At 42.0% G+C, this 19,596-nt stretch overlaps 1 protein-coding gene across 1 annotated transcript in view; it reads right to left on the reverse strand.

Annotated features, from left to right (window-relative positions):
• EDAR (ectodysplasin A receptor) overlaps window positions 1–9,210 on the reverse strand; it is a 144,753-nt gene extending 135,543 nt beyond the window's left edge. Inside the window, exon 1 of the mRNA XM_063953824.1 lies at window positions 8,971–9,210. The gene's annotated coding sequence lies outside the window, so the exon portion shown is untranslated. The remainder of the gene's footprint in view (window positions 1–8,970) is intronic.
• Between the last annotated feature and the right edge of the window lie 10,386 nt (window positions 9,211–19,596).

The raw sequence follows: 19,596 nt of genomic DNA on the forward strand, positions 1-19,596 counted from the left end.
TTATTCACTTTTTATCACGTAATCATGGAAAAGTAAAATTTGTCATTAAATGAAAATATATGAATAATAATAGAGCACTTCTCTAATCAGTGCATTACCACTATAGCTTTTTGTGTGGAAAAAAGGTACCTGCTCACACTTAAACTGCTGAAGGATCTGTGGTCTCAGGTTATTGGCTAATGGGCCTGATTCGGAGATGGACGGAAGTTCAATGCTGATGCAAGCAGCATTGAATTTCCGTCCGATCTCTAAGAAGGACATTGCAGGAGACGTCTCAGTAGAAGAGACACCTCCTGCATGTAGCTGCAATCCCAGCACTGCGACCGATGTCGCAAGCTGGGATCCAACATCGCGACCATTGGTCAAGTAGTTCCACGCAGGCAGCCAGCGGCGTAAGCCTCAGCATACGCAGCTGGCCAACAGATGCGGAGGCTGCGAGGCCAGGAAGTCTGCGTGGTAACACACAGACCTTTGACTCTCCCCTCCTAGAAAATGAGGGTGGCACACCCCATTTCTAGGAATGCAAGCCTCCCTCCGCCCTCTACCCACCCTCTCAATGCCGCTGCCTGTCAATCAGGCAGCAGCAGAGGGGAACTTTATACAACAGCGCGAGGTCCATTCCGTGCATGTGCAGAATGACCTTGTGCAGCCGCACATTCCCAATAAACAGGAATCTGCGTGGGCCACAGGTTGGTCCACGCCACCAGCCGAGTGGGAATACCAGCTGGTGTTCGGGATTCCAGCTGTCGGTATATCACTAGCTGTCAGGATTCCGGTGTTGGTCTCCTGAACGCTGGGATCCCAACAGCCGGTAAAGTGACTGCATACCCCCAGAAGGTACCATTATAAAAAAGCAATATATACAGTATACCCTATTATGTACATGCATACACAACGCACATACGTACGTATATTTAATTTATACAGTATGCGTGTGTGCATTTCAGATGTCTAACAGTACTATGCTCAAGACATGTTATTAACAACCTTGGCTGTTAGGAGTTCAGTTTTGCAATACTGGAAAGTGCATTTAGAAGTTTATAGCTGGAAGTAGTATCTGTGGGTATTGTGCCTAGTAATTATAGCTATCTAGGCAAGCTGTCCGTGCACATGTATCATTTATTAGTCATGTTTATGCAAACAGTTATAGCTGGGCACAGCAAATTGACCACTCACATCATAATTATAAATCCAAGCAGAAGCAGAAGTGTATATTAATTATTAAATGCTCAGCTATAATAGCTCATTTTTGATGAAGAAATGTACTGTATCACGTAACAGTAAAATGACATGTCCCAGGCTCTTATAACATATTAAATAATATCAAGTATGCATACAACTTATTAGAAAATGATTTATACTAGAGAAGCAACAGCTAGAGACTATGCTGAAAATGTATGTAAAACCTGATGATAGGTAGATCCTTTTGTTTTAGAAATAAATCTTATACACTAAAACTGTGGTTGTTTAAGCCAATTCCCTCTGGACATAATATTAATGCAAATGAGAAACTCATGGTGGAAGGGCTTAGACAAACCTGATCAAAGCCCATCTGAGAAGAGATCACTAGGTATAAAGCAGCAGTATACTGTAATATTCTGAAGTTCACTCTCTCACAGAATAAGGACCAATTTATCACTGGTGGCAGTGGTGCCCGGAAATGTATCATTCCTTATTTCTCTTTATACACAGTATCATTGTACACAGAGCCGGCCCTAACCAATATGATGCCCTAGGCAAGATTTTGACTGGTGCCCCCTAGCACCACCGCTGGTTCCGCCTCTGACCTTTCATCTCTTTCCCAGCACCCCCACCCCTCATCCATAGCAGTCCTTATTTTGGTGTTTGTACCCCCTATATTTTAAATAGGAACAGTTCGCACATTTGGCGCACAGCCCAAAAAGGAGTGTGGTTTTGCTGGCAAGGGGCATGACCACACAATAGTAACCCCAATTCCAATTACGCCACACAGTACTGCAACTTTATTCACATTTGATCATGCGATAGTGTCCATAATTCATATTACATCCCACAGTAGTATCACTTTACCTTATAAACGTTACTCCTCACAGTAGAGCCCCTTATTCACATTACATCACACTGAATTGCTCCTTATTCACATTACACCACACCCTATTGCTCTTTATTCACATTAGACGACACAGTAGTGCCCTTTCTATACGCAATACCACATAGTAGAGCACCTTATACACATAATGCCATACAGTAATGCCCCTTACACATATGAGACACATTATTAATGTCCTTATAAACATTATGCGCCTTACACATTATGACAACCTTTATTAATGCCCTTTCACACATAATGTCCCTTACACATATGCTGCACATTATTAATGCCATTATACACATAATGACACACATAGTGCCCCCTACACATTTGCTGCACATTATTAGTGCCCCTATACACATAATGACAAACATACAGTAGAACCCTGTTACACATATCCGCACATTATTAATGCCCTTATACACATAATGACACACATAGTGCCCCCTACACATTTGCTGCACATTATTAGTGCCCCTATACACATAATGACAAACATACAGTAGAACCCTGTTACACATATCCGCACATTATTAATGCCCTTATACACATAATGACACACATAGTGCCCCTTACACATATGTTGCACATTATTAATGCATTTTTACATGACACACATAATGCTCCTTACACATTTTCCGAACACTACTGCACAACCAACCCACTCACATGCACACAGCACTCTCACTGCCACTAACACTGTGACCTCTGCCTCTGCTTGGATACAGATGTGTCCTCATAAATCTTGCATCAATGCTAACGTCGGGCACATTTTCTTTTATGAAAATGCGTCTTATTTGCATTGCTATGTGGCTAGGATGCACAAGCAGCTTCTGCTGATTAAAATGATATGCAGCATGCCTCTATACTGTGTGAGACTGGCTGTATCTGCATATGAAATGCTACACACAGAATATAGGCATGCCGCATATCATTTTAATCAGCAGAAGCTGATGATGCCCCTAGGCATATCAAATGCTCTAGGCAATTGCCTAGTTTGCCTATGCCTATGGCCGGCTCTGATTGTACAGTACTATTTAGGCAAGAACATGGAGGCTGCCAGAGACATATCAAAGGATTTCCCTCTACTGATAATGCCTCCATAAGGCCAAAGCTGTTAACACTATAAGAAGATGGTGTTAGCTAATGACAACAAGCTCTGATCTCTACTGCTTGAGGTTCTACTTAAATAGTCCAGATACTTACATCATGCTGATACATTATTTTCAAGACAATAGGTGATGATAAATAGGCCCCTTAGTCTTTAAGTCACTGTGATGAAAATCCTTTGAGACAATGGGGAAGGTTTATCAAAGCTCAGAGAGGGATAAAGTTCAAGATAATCAGCTCCTGTCATTTTTCAAACACAGCCTGTAACATTGCAGTTAGGAGCTGACTAGCTGGTACTTTATCTCTCTCTACATTATCACTACTCAAGGCTTAGTACTTAGACCCCTTTATCTCTTTCTACTTTATCTCTCTCCTATATTTGCTATATTTCAATTACATTACACATTACATTTTATGAATCACAAAGGAAATAGATAATAGATAATTTAGTAGTATTATGAGTGATCTGTTTTATGTAGTACAGTTCACAAACAAAATATATTCTTACAAGTTCTGGGGCTCATGGAAAAGAATAAACCCACCTTTGAATTAGTTCTATATTTTAATGTTGTAAATAACGTGCAATAAAATTTGTCATCCCATTCCATCTCTTGTCACACATACAGTATATCTTCAAAGAATGAGGCTTCACAGGAAAATTTACTTCTTCCTCTAGATCTTACTGCCCGTTCTGCACAGATTTTACACCGCAGTATGTTTGAGAAGGCTATTAGCATGAAAGCTTTTCCAGTAATTTTCAACATATTCATTAAATAGGATTAGTATTTAATTTACAAGGTAAGAGCTCTTCTTAGCCTTTGTTCATTCTTGCATTTATTTTGTCTACTTTGTGGAATGTTCCTGTTTTATTTGTGCCCTCTTTCCCTCACTGTCCCACACTGCAGAGTCCTGAAATATACTGGAGAGTGTGCAGTCAGTTTCTTTGGGATAAAACTACAGTATATACTGTCAGGTATAGGCAACTTGGTACACTCCAGGAGCCCCTTTGGGTGGATGTATAACCTTCAAAGGGCATCACATTACCCTTAATCTCAGTCACAAGACAATACATTTAATCACAGAAAGAGACAACACTGTGTACTAACATAAGTACAGTATCATCAGCGGCCTGCTTCAGAGTTGCACACCACATCGATGTCGGAAATAGTTTTTTTTACTACACATGCATCCCAGTTGTGCTTGTAGTTGTGACTGCAGACACATGTATGGAGAAATGTATTGTAAATGTGCTGGGTGGTGACTGGGAGGTGGCTATTCAGACGCACAAGATGGACCATCTTATGGGTGTGTTATTGGAGTGTCACAGGTGTGTCGTTGAAGTGTTTGCGTACAAAGACACATAACTGGATGCCATACTCAGAAGGAAAATCTGCACCTGCCGTGGGGTTGGTGCAAGTTTCAATGGTGCAGCTGATGATGGCTTCTATAGATGCACCAATTGGTGTCAGGGCATCTGAAGATACTCAAAGTGGGCATCTCTGTCCTTGCACATTGAGTCACATGCTTGCACAACAGGGGAAGGACTGATACCAGTATTAGTATATAGTCGCAGATGCGACTAATCAAAAGATACCAGAGAGTACAACTCAGAATCAATACACAGGCGTCATTTTACACAAACGTTACAGACTATAAACAACAAATGTAACAACACAGTTGTAAGGAGCTGGCGGCCGCAAGTGAGTGTTTTATAGTTGACCACTCTCCCGGAAATTCCGAGAGACTCCAGGATTGGGGGAGTTTCCTGGCTGCCAGGACTGTGAGGAACTCTTCCGCATGCTCCCATTTTCCTATCATGTGGGAAGGACAAGGGGCATGATTACATTGTTCATTATGAATCTCATCAGTGTGGCCTGAACCATAATGCCGTTTATCATAGAAAAATGCAGTGGAGGCTGGGCCCATGATGATGAAAATCATAGGATCATGTCCCCATCACACACCTGGACCTCCACCTTGACCGATATACCAGAGGCCTCCCAGTAAAAAGTTTACAAATACTATATGTATTATTGGAGAGCAGCATTCGCACCCCTTAACTGCTATAATGCCCTGATTGATCTTTTTCCCCCCTATTATTTGTCTGTTTTTGAACCCAATATTCAGTAGGAGGAGGGGGCTGGCCTTATAAACAGCCAATACCTATCGCTCTCTGTGGTGTGCATGATCATTTTGTTTGGAGGACCCAGACAACAATGAGCAGTTATAATGATAAGACTCATGTCACCAATCTTTTTTAAATATTTGGTATCATGGCCATATTGCGTTGACCTTTCTACTTAAGCAATATTCATGTTTTTCAAAAATATTAAGTTGGAAAGTCTTTTGTGACATGTTTACTTATCCATATTGTTTCACATACAGGTATTGTCACGCAGGCAAGATAGACCAGACAATTTACCAATTGGCATATAGAAGAAAGGTGCAATTCGGTTTCCAATGTGTGTTCAGTGTCCTCACCACGACCACTCAAACAACTACCGTTGGGTTTATTTGGGCTATGGCATATGGACCCTTTTTATCTAGTAGCTTTAATAATTAGTTCTATAGTCAATCAGTATAGAGACTTTGTGTATTTTAATGCCTAATTTTCATATGATTTATCTATTATCTTAAGTTATAAGCTAGATTTACGTTACAAATAATACACATACAAGTGCAGGCATCTTGGTAACATGGTAGTTTACAGATCCAGATTGAAACGTCCCTATACTCTAGTTACTTTGGTCTCTTTGGTGATAGGCTTATTGCATTCCATATAAATAACTCTGGTGTTTTGACAGTTCCACAGAGTATATGTGTATTATGTTTTTTTTGTCATATTTCATTCATTTATTGTTTTACAGCTATTTTTGTAGCATGTTGTGCCAGGTCTGTTTAATGAGATATTGCTTTGTACCAACTGTTACTGTGTTTTACATTATGTTTCTTTATTTCTCTATCTGATGCTATCATCTGTTGTTTTCTCAGTATCCCCAGAAGTCTGATTTCCATTAGATGTTCTTTTGTTTCCAGCATCCCACCAGTTAGTGTTCATCTGCTTTTTCTGAATGTATACATATCAATTCACTACAATTACTATTATGGCCAATAAAAAAGTGATTATAATTGATATTGTCCATGTGTTAGGTGATACTATTTCAAAATATATACCTATAGGAATCCTGTTACAGGATCTCGGCAGTCAAGATACCGATGCCCTAATCCTGACACTACTCGGAATGCAGACGCCGGCTCCCGATATTGATATAGATAATAGAAGATCCTATACATGGAATGTCACATTACCCCAATGAAACCTTCTTATGTATTTCTCACCCTTTATGATACAACATTTCATTTCAGTCCACAAGACTTGGTTTGAAAAGAATTAATTGACATAAAAAAAAGACTTGAAACTGATAAGTTATATTAAAAGTTCAACTTTATAACTGTAAAGGCAATATTTTGATGTTTTCAATCCTCCCACAAACCCTTCAATTACTACATAATCATTGTGATAAAAGCAGTTACCTTTCATTCCTCTTTATAAGATGGTGTGCAGTTTCTGCCTTCCATTGCTACATGTACTAAGACATTTCTTACGATTGGCTGCAGGTTAACAACCAATCAGATTTGTGCACAAGAAGATGCCAGGAGACAGGAAACTTGCAAAGGTGAGGATACTTTTGGGAAGTAAAGGGGCTATTTTCTTCTGAGATTTCAAAACAAATAGCCACATAACTAACTTGAGGACATGTTATATTTAGGTGTGTTTTATATAAAATACTTATAGTAAGAGTGCTATAGCTGGCCCTTCGGGTGTAGTATGGTATGCTGGCGACCGGGCTCCCGGCGTCCAGCATACCGGCGCCGGAATACCAACCGCCGACATACAGATAGTGTGGTGAGCACAAATGAGCCCCTTGCGGGCACGGTGGCGCGCTACATGCGCCACGCTATTTATTCTCCCTCCAGGGGGGTCGTGGACCCCCAAGAGGGAGAAAAAGTGTCAGTATGCCGGCTGTCGGAATTCTGGCGCCGGCTGTCGGGATTCTGTCGGGATTCCTGACAGCTGGCAAACTGAAGACCACCCGGCCCTTCTATATGATTTATATCAGTAAAAATGTCCAGAGGTAACTAAAAGGACAAGACTAATGTTTAAAACAAAATTAAAAGGTCGATAAATAATGTATTATCTAAATAAAAGCAAAAATCCAATAACCAAAAAATAAAATCACACATAAACAATGTAGAGAGCAAGTTTAAAACATGGGGGATTCAACTCCAGCAGTAAGAACACTTAGGAAGAGGAACATGGATTTAACATGTGGTACTGTACCTCCCAATAATAACAGCCAAATAACACAACTTGCAAAAGTATAAATGCAAAAGAATAAAAAGAAAACAATGTGACTGCACAACAAACACCAATACAATAAACTCCAAAACACTTGTTCACCAAAACTACATGAACTTATATAATAAAGTGTATTTTCCTTTGTAGTCACTCTGCTAAATCTGTTTTCAATATTGCATTATGACGGAGTTTGTGAGTTATGTGACATTTTATGTGAAACAAGACTTTGAATTGCATGTTCAATATTTTTTTCTGTTTGATATATTTTTTATTACATAAAATGGTCACACTGGTTTGAAAGGAGGTAACTGATACAACCTGCCAAAAACCATGATGTCATTACGGACTTTCTCCTTTTCTTGCAAGTTATCTTGCCTTCAGCACTGATCTCTGGCACTCTTGATAAGAAAGTGTGCTTGTGAATCATAGACTAGAAGCGTAACATAAACATTCTCGACATCAGAACTCTTCACATAAGCGGAGTCCACAGTACAATTGCCATATCATTTCACATAGGCTGTATATCCAAGGTGGAAATACTATATTCTCTTAGGTATGATAATAACGATGCATGATATAATCTATAAGTGTATATACAAAAAACACACGTGCTAGGTTTTTGTACATTTCTATGCTACATAGCGTACATTTTCTTATATCCATATACATATGTCATCAAGATTATACTTCATCTGTCTTTATATTTTTATGGAACGTATATAGATATAAGATCAGAAGTGTGCTATCTATTTATTTAAGCTGTATTTGTATATAAAAGAGGATTAGTAAGGATTTTATCTCAATGCACAGAATATACATAAGCTGTCTATACACACAGTACAGTAGTTCCAAAGACATTGTAGCAACTGCTTGAGGGCTTGTATTTGCAGGCTGTAATTCCCCACATTCATTCAACCTCAGCCAAAGTACTGAAGAGCACCACCTTGCCTGGGTAGGAAGCTGAACTGCAAAGTGAATTTAGCTCCTTTATTTGGAATGCAGTAATCAAAACAGGCACCTAATTATCAGTCATAGAATAAAACAGTTCTAACCTGCTAAAGTACAGAATTACACAAAGGCAAGCAGAAGAGAGCTGCACGTTCACCCTGTAACTGTGGGGCCCAGTAATAGTAGACAGTGACTGATAAAGTACAGTACGGTCTACTTACTGTATTTATAGACCATATAGATCACATACAAACATAAACTTTGATCTTTAATTAATGGCAGTTCAAAGAAACCTGTGGGACACCAACTGTTGTTCTAGAGGTCCCTGCAAAATGGGTATGCTGGGACTTGTAGTTCTACCACAGTTGGAGTGCCTAGCGATCTAAAAAAGGAAATCTCATACTGACCATTATGCATTACAAATCTGTATGTTGTTTTTGGCACAATGCAGATGTACTGTAAAGCATATACATTCACATACCTGTATGATGTGATCTCAGCACGGTTCCCAAAATGTCCTGAACATCCAGGATTTTTATAGGTGGTCTGCCCTGCCAGCAGCCTGGCTTGGTCCAAGTCTTTGTGGCACACCTGTCATCCCTAGATGAGTGATGGACAATTCCGCAAAACTCCTTATATTTCCAGGCTAATGCCTCAGCAACTTAATGTGTGCTGCTTCTCTCGCTGGAGAACACATGCTTTTGAAAAAGTACAGAAGAGATTATAGTTAGTTTAGAGTGTGCAGAGTTTTTCCCCTCTTTTAATGTATACTTGTAAACTCTCTTACACCACCTAGAGGCATACCTGGTTTAGTTTCTCCATGCAGATTTCTTTCAGGAATAATAAAAAAAAGAAATACCGGTTTGCTTCAAGGGATGTACTATATCATAAATAGCTGTCTGTATAATTGTAGCCTAGAGAGTTAGGAAGCTTTGGCACAATCAAAAGGGGTTTTCCACTCTATTCTGAATCTAAGTAATAAGGCGGCTTTCCTTTTAAGTGAGGGCACTTTTTACCGCCATTAGCATATGACATTCACTGGAACAGCACCTTGAGGACTTATAAATGTGTTCATTTCGCAATGAATAATAGTTATTTATTGCATGAATAAAAACTGTTTTGTGTTTAAATTACTGGACACAGGTCAGTTTCAGTCCCAGTCGGCAGGATATAAACTTTTTTGCAGACGACTTCATATACTATATTCATTCATATGAAAAGGAAAGGAAAAATTGCATGAAAGCACTAGAGAGTATAGTCCAATAATAAATAACAAAATACAGTAGAAACAGCAAAAGCCATTTCTACTTATTTTTCCAATATAATGACTGTGTTTTAGAATTTTCATGGCAAGCTACTGTAGTTACAGGTCTGAACTTTTGGAGGACTCATCAGGAGTCAGGTATTGGTGCAAAGTGCATACAGTATATACCAGCACACATTACCAAAGTACAGCATTATAGTGCTTGCTGTACCTGATCATCAGAGAGATATTAGCAAACCATTTTGTGAGTTACATATCTCTGCTCTGAAGTCACTAATACAGCAAAGTACAGAATTATAGTCAGGGGTGTACGAGCGGCAGTGTCGGATTCTCCCACAGGTGCACAGGGGAAATCACCAGTGGGCCCCACTGTCTGAGAGCCCCACACTCTTCTCTAGGGGTCAGGGTTCAGACCAAGCACTCAAGTTATACATTATTTCTCTATGACTAGAGGGTCAGTAACTTTGTGGAGTAGGACCATTGTTGAACTTGGTTGAGCAATTCCCTCTGCAGTGGCTGGCAACAGCCCCTCTAATAGCTAGTCACACCACTTAAATGTGGGCTCCTACCACTGCATTCCTCAGTGAGTCCTTCATGTCCCAGTCCATACTGGTAAATGGTGCCCTTGCACAGTGCGCAAGGCCCAGGGGGCAGTACCGTCACTGCCCCAAGCCTCCCCTACTTTGTCTCACCTCCTCTTTCCCATTCTGCTTTCAGTCTCCTATTTGCCAGCTAACCTCCTTCTTTCTGTGCAGAATATTCTTCTTCTCAGGGCCGCCGTAACAGCCATAAAGCACTGGGGCTCCTATCCATCCATTCACGCAAATAAATAAAATAAAAATCATAAATTACCTCTGCTTGAGTTATGCACTGTCCCTCCACCAGCTAACCTACAGTGAATGGCTGTCAGCACTTTCATTGGAGGTTAGCTCCAGCGAGTTACTTCCTCAGGCTGCAGGCTGGGATGCAGTTAGAGGATGCTGCCTAGCTGCTCTGATTATGTGTAACCCGCAATCAGAGCAGCAGTCAGCATTCTCTACCTACTTCCCAAGTAGCTCTGAAGGAACCAGCCAGGGGGATAGATGCCCACCCCTGCTCGAAGGCCCCTAGAATTTGTGGGGCCCTGGACAGCTTCCAAATGTGCCTATATGTTAAGATGGCCCTGCCTATTCTCCCTGTGCTTACCTACACAACCACAAGACATATCCCTAACAACCGGAAATGGACAGGCATTTGGCAGCTTTGAGTAATGGCGCTATGAGCTCAGCCCGCTGCATATGTATACTAGGACCTTGTGCTGTGCTGGCAACTACTCTACAACATACCCGGTGACTCACAGCCTACACACCAAAATTACAGCCTCCTCCCCAGATCCATCTGACAGGTAGGAGTTGCATTGCAAGCGCCAACACCCCCGGCTCCAATAAACAGTATCTGTCACGATCCGGGTATCTGGACGCCATTACCTGCCTTTCAGATGTCTCCTGAGGCTCGCTCAGCGTTCCAAGGCCGGATCTCATCTGTGTCCACATACTGCACATTCCTCCTGTCACACTGAGATGCTGTCACAGCAGCGCCATGTTTGAATCCTGCATGGCGTCTCCCATTCTCCGCGGCATCCGCCGCTCCTGTGTTATAGGTGCAGGTTGTCAGTGTAGTGTTCCATGCCTGCCGCGGCCTCTGTTGTCATCCACGAGTCTCAGCATACATTTTTCAGTCTGGCGTCTCCTGTCCTCTGTGGCCGGCGCTGCCATTACAGTTATGTTTCCACATGGTTTCCCAAGCCAGTTTTCCCTCCAAGTTCTAACATGGGCGCAGCCATGTTGGATCTAATCACATGCTTCAGTTCCTCCAATCCACTGCCTGGAAATCTGCATAATTGCCCAGCCAATACCTGCATTGCTGCAGGTATAAGTATCCTGTGCCAGGAAATGGTCAGTGCTTTGTTAGTCATACCTTGTTCCAGTCTCTCTCCTGTGGTTGTGTTTCCAGGTTCCAGCTCCTGTCTCCAGCATCCACCAAAGAGACCCGCACCTGCCTACCATCCTGCGGTGCAGCCTGACTCTGCAGTCCTCCGTGGCTGATCCAGCTTCCAGCTATTTCATCTGCTTCCAGCAGTATCCTTCAATTCCTCTGTTTCCACGCTCCCTAGCATCTTACTTTATTCACTCCGTGTTTCATCACCTGGCTGGTTCCACCCAGCATTCATTCAGTGACTTTATCATCTGGCTGATTCCATTCCGCATCCACTCCGTGTCTTACCACCTGGCTGGTTCCATCCAGCAATTACAACAGCTGATTCAAGTTACCAACTTCATCTGTTCCATCTACTGGCATGTTCCTTGGATATCTTCACTACTACAGCCAGGCCTGGTAAGATTATTCCATCTAAGGACTGTAACAGCTGTTCTTACCTACCAGTGTCCCGTGTAACCATTTCATGGTCAGAGTGCTCCAGGAATCATATTATTTATCATTGCCATTATTTACCTTGAATGCTGTTTGTTTACACAGAGTCTGTTAATAAACTTTTATTTTGACTTTTACCTGGTTGTCATGGTCACACCTTCGGGTTTTCTTTTAACACTTACATGTCCAGGGATCTGATTAAACCTCCCCGGTTTAAGTTCCTCTCAGCCCCTACAACTGAGGCTTTCTCCTGTCAGCCAAAACCCTCAGTTGTGACAGTATCAGCTTGCTGCATCAACCAAATCTCAAATCAGAGTTAGATTGAACAGGACTTCAGTTGGGAGAGGACATACTATTAGACCAGGATCTAAAAAAACATTCCTGGTATCATTGTTATGGCACTCTAGAAATTCCAGTTTATAAAAGACTGCCTATATCTTTATTAGAGTCATTATTTATAAGCCACACCCCTTTTGCATAGTTTCCCATTTTTTAAATGGGGGGGACGGGGACATACACTCTTTCTGGCACAGGGCACCATAAGATCTAGTTGCGGCTCTGATTATAGTGCTTTCCTCACCTGAGCATAAGAGATACATTTAGGGGCATATTTACAAATTATCAGGTTTAGACCCATTGAATAGAATATCTTATTGCCGCTATCCTTGGCAATAAGAAATTAACATTGGCCTAAATGTATTAAAAGTCACATGCAGGGACAGGGGCTTGAAAAGGAGATGGTGTTACCTATCAGGGCCAAACAACTTGGTAGAGCTGACAGCTTTGCAGCCCTAATAGAGACCTCTTTTTAAGGGAATATGCTGTGAAAATCATTTAATAAATAGGTCCCTTAGTGAGGTACCAAGTAATCGTTCTGCAGATGCCTAAGTGTGTACCACTCCAGACGGATGGCTTTTAAACTTGTAAAAGAATAATTATATACAACTTCTACCTTTTCTGACTATAAAAAATAGGATTAGGTTAATTTGATTTGCTAATTGAACCAATTAAATGTATTATTTCATTTTGCATTGCAGTGTATATAAATATTAATTCTAATTTAAAGATATAATATGTATGAAAGTCCCCTGGTCATACACAAAGAAATGATTGTGAACTCACAGTGGTTAAAATCCAGACAAAACATCTGCAGAGCTGACGCAGTATATGCAGTTGTTTAGCCTGTGGCCCTTCTGTCTGCGAGACTGTCCTGGTCTGTCAGTCACCGGCTCGCTGCACAATGGTTCTTATTAAAGTACTATGGTCAATACTTTTGGAACATTTTTAATTTAACAGGATATGAAAAATCAGGCTACAGAAACTAGTGAGATCATAACTACTAGCTGATAATAATTATCCTTTGTGACTATATTAAACTAATGACAATTTACCTTCTCTATTGTCAGCAATGTTTTAGGTGCCTACAGGCATTCATAAGTAAGTTGCAATGAATTTAAGAAGTATCAAACTTACTGTATTCTATACATCAGGTGTGCCCTTAGGTAACATTTACCGCCATGGTGTCTGCCAGCAGCTAGGAATAATGCCTGGGCTGTTCAAATACACGGAAGTGGCTATCCAAGACTTTTCTGAGTCTGTATTGTGTCTAGATGCTTATTCCAAGGCAAAAGAAGTGCATTATATTTGTACAGTATAGTTTGCTTTTTTGGCATAAAATATTTATGCAAAACTCTCTGTGCGCTGCTATAAGTGAAAGGGATTAGAGATGTGATAAATAAAAATCTGAATTTGGTTCATGAGATTCCTTATTCAATCTAACATATTCTCTTTTTGGTATTAAAGAGAATTAAACTGCACATAGCATAATACCGTCAATAGAATCTTTTATCTATGAAATATTGGGAGACATCAGAGAGAAAGTCCACATAAAGCATGCTATTTTCCATCACCATATAGTACGGTGCTTACTCCAAAGCAGCTTGATGACAGCATTGATATGATCTTTGTACTGGAGTGATCCTCTACATTGCACCACTTCAGCTCACCCAATGGGAATCCGCTAAAAATCAATACACACTCCAATCATTTTACTATAAATTTATATGGAACAACAGAGCCTCCACGCAGAGATGTCCTCTTCAAGGGCTCAGTAGCTGGTAGTCTCGGCCTCTTGTCACTATTGTGGCAGAGACAGCATTTTTCCAGGTGAAAGTAATGTGGAGGATCCAGACCAGGTTTTGGAAGCAGTAGCAGAATCCCAGGGGTGTTATCAGCAGCACCAGGCATTTCCTGATATAAGAGTTTCCAGGGCAGAGTCACCTTGCTCTTGATGGTGGAATAGCTACCCAAGTGATAGGCCGGGGTGTGTGGGTTAGACTAGGGACCACTGGAGCCTATCAAGAGTCTGCCATGCTGAGAGTGCCTGTATGCTACTGCCTGTAATACCGACTGCATATGGATTTAACTCGCTATGTGGTGACCTGCTGTTTAAAATAAACACACGAAAGTGTTCATCTGAGTCCCCGTGCTTGTGATCCTTGTCACAAGTGGTGGAGAACGCGAGCAAGGACACGGGGTACAGCTGAAACTGTTGGTAAGCATACGTGTTTAAACTGCAAGTTTTCCCTTTTCTTTCCTTCCTTAAAGTGGCAGCCTTAAAGGGCTATAGCAGGTGTTAGACTGCTCGGTGCAGCGGTGGGCCCTTCAGGCTGACCCCCAGACATTTGAGGAGTTGACAGTGATGACTGAGCGGCACCTGACGCTGGGAAAGCTGAATAAAGCCAGGTCAGGATACGGGCCACCACCTAAACCCAGAACTCAGGTCCCAGTAGTTAAACCAAAGGCTCTGCCTACCTTGGTGTGCTTTGAGTGCGGCGAGCCTGGTCATGTGCGGCAGGACTGCCTGAAACAGGGCAAGCCGATGGATTGCAGTGCGGGGAAAATGGCTCGGCCGTTGGTCAGCAAGGCGGCGGTGGGGGTAACTGTCAAAGTCGAAAAATATCGTTATTCTCATGCCTTGTACTAACCCCATGCGCTTGCCCGCTGCACATGCACATTCTCTCCCGTGCGTGCGCATATTCGCAGTTGCGTGATGGCGCCTCCACGGACATGCGCTCAAGCGCGTGGTATGTGCATTTACGGTAGAGTTTGTGTGCCTCTGGCGGGCGACTCAATTGTCACATAGTTAATCCAAATAGTGCATTTTGTAGGTTATGGTCTCCTTAATAATATCAGTAAGTTTGTTTAGTGTAACTGGTTTATGGACAGAGAAATCCCTCTTTACATGATATGAAGGGTCAGACAGGTTTTAAGCAGTGGTGTTTAGTATGCAACGGTAGAGTATATTATTAGAAACATTCCGGTATTGGTTTGAGAGAAATCAATCGCTCCTGCGAATAGTTATGTCTATAAGAAGTTTATGGACATTTGCTATATTTGCAATTCATTATTCATGCGGCGGGAATCCTGAGATTCCCTCCCACCTGAGCAGTATGAAATAGTCACAGCCCACCTGTTTGAATCAACCTATGACCTTTTGTTATAATGTAAGGACAGATTCCTGCGTCCAATGAACAATGAGATTGTAGGCCCCTTTGTAGTGTACTGTATGCAGTGTATATAAGGCAGCCAGCTTGGGCCAGCTCAGTCTACTCTCCACAAAAGGTTTTCATCACTGACTAACTTGAGAGCTGGTACCAGGACTGCGCTGCGATCATTCCCCAGTGTGTAAGTGTTTCTCTGTAACCAACTTGTTCTCTGTTTGTATTTGCCATACTCTCTCTCTCTCTCTCTCTGTTATTGTTACGCTGTTGTATATTGTATTTGTGTAGTTATTATGTTTAGATATTGATGTTAGCCTGTAGTGTATAAAATGTTAACTGTATTTTCCTTTTTTTACATAACTAAAAGGGAAGGCGTATCCCTTTGTATCCGTATTGGTGGTGAGGGATACGGTAGTGCTGACTAGATAAGCGTCTGCATCGCTACGCTGTAGGAGTGCTGGTGGAATCCGGAACCGGAAGGTAAGAACAGTACGCTATTGTCTTTTAAAACTGTTTTATTTCTGTTTGATACGCATTGCATACGCAACACACGCACACACCTGCATTTGTCATTTGTGTAATTTTCACATCTCGCCTTCCTGTTTTGCCATTTATCATTGATAACGTGCTGAGAAAGATCTGTTGCTATTGGTAGTTAAAAGTAAAATTAATACGTAAGGGAGTAATTTGTAAAACACGCGCACGGCTTGCCTAAGATACAAGGAAGTTCTGTGTGGTGCTTGGTAGATGATTACAGTTAAAGATCATTTACATTGATATAAACGTGTTACTTGTGTTACTGTGGACGTGTCTGGCCTGTGTACACGTGTCCCTAACAAAGGGCGGGACAAGCATACGCGACGCAAGGGCTGACGCACGCAGCGTATATTACGCAACGGAACGTATGGGTACGCCCACGTAATATAAATCACACGATAGTATTGTTTTAGTAGGCGATACGGAGGCAACGCGATAATAGCGCAAGTCAATCTCAGTGTCCTAAATTTTAGCGTAAATAATCCTTCTCTAGTTGTAACTCCTTTCAGGACTAGACTGTGATACCGAATGAAAGGGATTTCTGCGCAGAAACTAAAGTAAAGAGTATATGAGGTGAAAGAGTGTGTATACATATATATAAGTTTCTCATTTTTGGGTGGAATCACAGGAAATCGAGTTCTCGTGAGGTACATACGTGAAAGTGACAGCATGGTGGCTTGGGAGGCATCCCTTGTTAACATATTAAAATAAGAGCATTAGAGATAACGGACCAGGAGGTCCAGAGACAGACCAGGAGGTCTAGGTACAGCGGACTAGGAAGTCCGCTACAGATAAGAGTCAAGAAGCACAACACCAGGAGGGTTGGTGCAATACCCATATAGGCCATTAAGCTCTGGCTGAAGGAATTCGCAGCCACAATTTTCGATTCCACTGGTCGTTACGCACATAAGATTAGTTGCTTATGTGCAGAACGATTGTACCGCATGTAATTGTGTGCATTAGTTAGTAACTTGACCCAGTACCATTTGCGTACGCTAGAGGGGTCATAAACGCTATTTGTACATTCTAACGTGATTTGTGTAATTTTTTTTATTTTAAGGAAGGTTCGCTGGTCACTCAGGAATTCTCTAACAACCAATAGTTACTGGGAAGGGTAAGTGCTCTTCGGATCACACCCACATGTTCCAGTAAATAGAGGTTCAGGTCACAGGGGCCCTAGGTTGAGTACGCCAGCGCTAAGGCAGTGTGTGGGCGTATTGGTCAACATGGGCGGAGTGAGTGGAGGTACTCGGTAAACTTTCACCGTCAGTCTACCCCGGACATCTTGGTTTTTGTAAGGGTTCGCTGAAGACCCTGATTTGAAGGTCAGAGGTAGCGAAAGCAACACCTGCAAAGATGGGGGCCAGTTGTTCAGGTAGGGGGCGATCAACCCTGGTCCAAGTTGATTCAGTAAACCGACCAATCGGGTCGGCAAGGTATATCATGTGTGAGAAATACGGTTCACACACAGAGGTTTTGTGCGATGAATGGGAAAGAATGACTGTGCATGACGGGGAAAAGTTCCCACGGGTAGGCAGTTTTAGCCCCGAGGTGTTACAAAATCTAAGGAGAAGGATATGTCTCATTAAATCTGCAAAGAGACGGATCAAACATTATGATTATTTACAATTATGGCAACAGGAAGGTGAAATACAGAGAGGATTGGCTCAAGCGGCTGGATCTAACCCTATCAGAAAACTGATAGCCACCGCTCCACCACCACCATACATAACGGGAGAGAAAGTGGTTACAGAGAACGGCACACTGGTGTATGATAAACATGCACTTAGTAACTGTATAGATGTTAAGAATAATGTAACTAAGATTGTTGATGCTAATACTAACTCGTGCAAGCTGTACCCTGTTTTAAACTTTCCCCAGGATTGTGACCAAGAGGATGAACCCACAACAATATCGGCACTCTCTCTAGCAGCCACCATAGCAGAAACAACAGTGGGCACGTCCCAACCAGTAAGAGCAGTATCAAAGGCCCCTAGTGAAGGGACAGGTGAGGTCGTATCAACTGGTAAGTACAGCACTGTACACTATGCTGAAACCATTACACCACATGTTGTAGAATCTACTCAGAATGATGTTATTGAACTTAATCCCGTTAGGGTAATTGCAGTACCAAATGGGAAAACTGACACTTCAGGAGTCACTCCTGTCAGAAACATCGCCATGCACTGCCCCTTTTCCCGAACAGAATTAAGATCAATGGTGTCTGAATTCCCTGATCCTAGGGAAGATCTAGTTGCAAGCCAGAAGTACATTAGAGTTCTAGGACATACTGTAGAGCCCAATAACAAAGATTGGCGGACATTGCTGAGGGCATGTTTACCCTCCAATGTCGACTCAGCGAAGTTTATAACTGACTGTAGACTAGATGAAGAAGTACCCCTTACTGAGGAGTACAATCAAGATAATGTAAAAAAAAATAATTTGCAGCTGGGAGTATATTTCCCAGCTGTTGCTAAATGGAACAAAATTTTCTCCATCAAGCAAAAGGAGGGAGAAACAGCTGCTGATTATTTTCATCGGGCACTACAGGAAATGGCTAAGTATACAGGGATAGAAGACATTAAGACAAATGTGAATCATAGAGAAGTAGCAGTATCTGTGTTAATGGATGGTTTAAAGGAAGTATTGAGGACGAGGGTACAGACCACCCAACCATGTTGGCGAGGTTTGTCGGTGGCTACGTTGAGAGAGGCCGCTATTGATCATGATCGGAACATCACCAGACACAGGGAGTCGCAGAGTGATAAGCTGATGGCTGTAAGTATACAGGCCCTTACCACAAGGCCAGCTCAGCATAAGTTTCAGACCCCTGTGGGTAAGTCAAATGTGGTAACTTGTTATTACTGTCATAAAGAGGGACATTTTGCACGAGACTGTAGATTGAAAAATGCACAAAACTCATATCAACCCCCTAGACAACGACATGACACACGAAATTGGGATCAAGGACCGCAGAGACGGAGTTATGAGCCACACGTAGGGGAAACAAAAAGGTATCCCCCAAAAAGAGACTGGCAAGTCTCTGATAGTTCCCATTTACCCCCTTCACAGGTAATAGCTGCCAGCGCAATACAGGGAGGTCACCACATACAATAGGGGTGGGGCCACACCTGTAGTCTGCAGCCAGTGAAATTAATTGCGAGCCTTGGAAGTGAACTCGAGGTCACAATTGATGTAGCTGGTAAATCTCTAAATTTCCTTGTAGATACGGGGGCGGCCAAGTCAGTGATAAATTCGACCGTGGGCATGAGAACCACTGGTAAAACAATTCCAGCCATGGGAGTAACAGGAGTAGTACAACACTACCCTTTAAGCAAACCTGCAGAGATTACGATAGGGCCTTTGCATACCAAGCATTCTTTTCTGCTGGCTG

Source organism: Pseudophryne corroboree, chromosome 2 (assembly GCF_028390025.1).
Source record: "Pseudophryne corroboree isolate aPseCor3 chromosome 2, aPseCor3.hap2, whole genome shotgun sequence".
Taxonomy (NCBI): Eukaryota; Metazoa; Chordata; class Amphibia; order Anura; family Myobatrachidae; genus Pseudophryne; species Pseudophryne corroboree.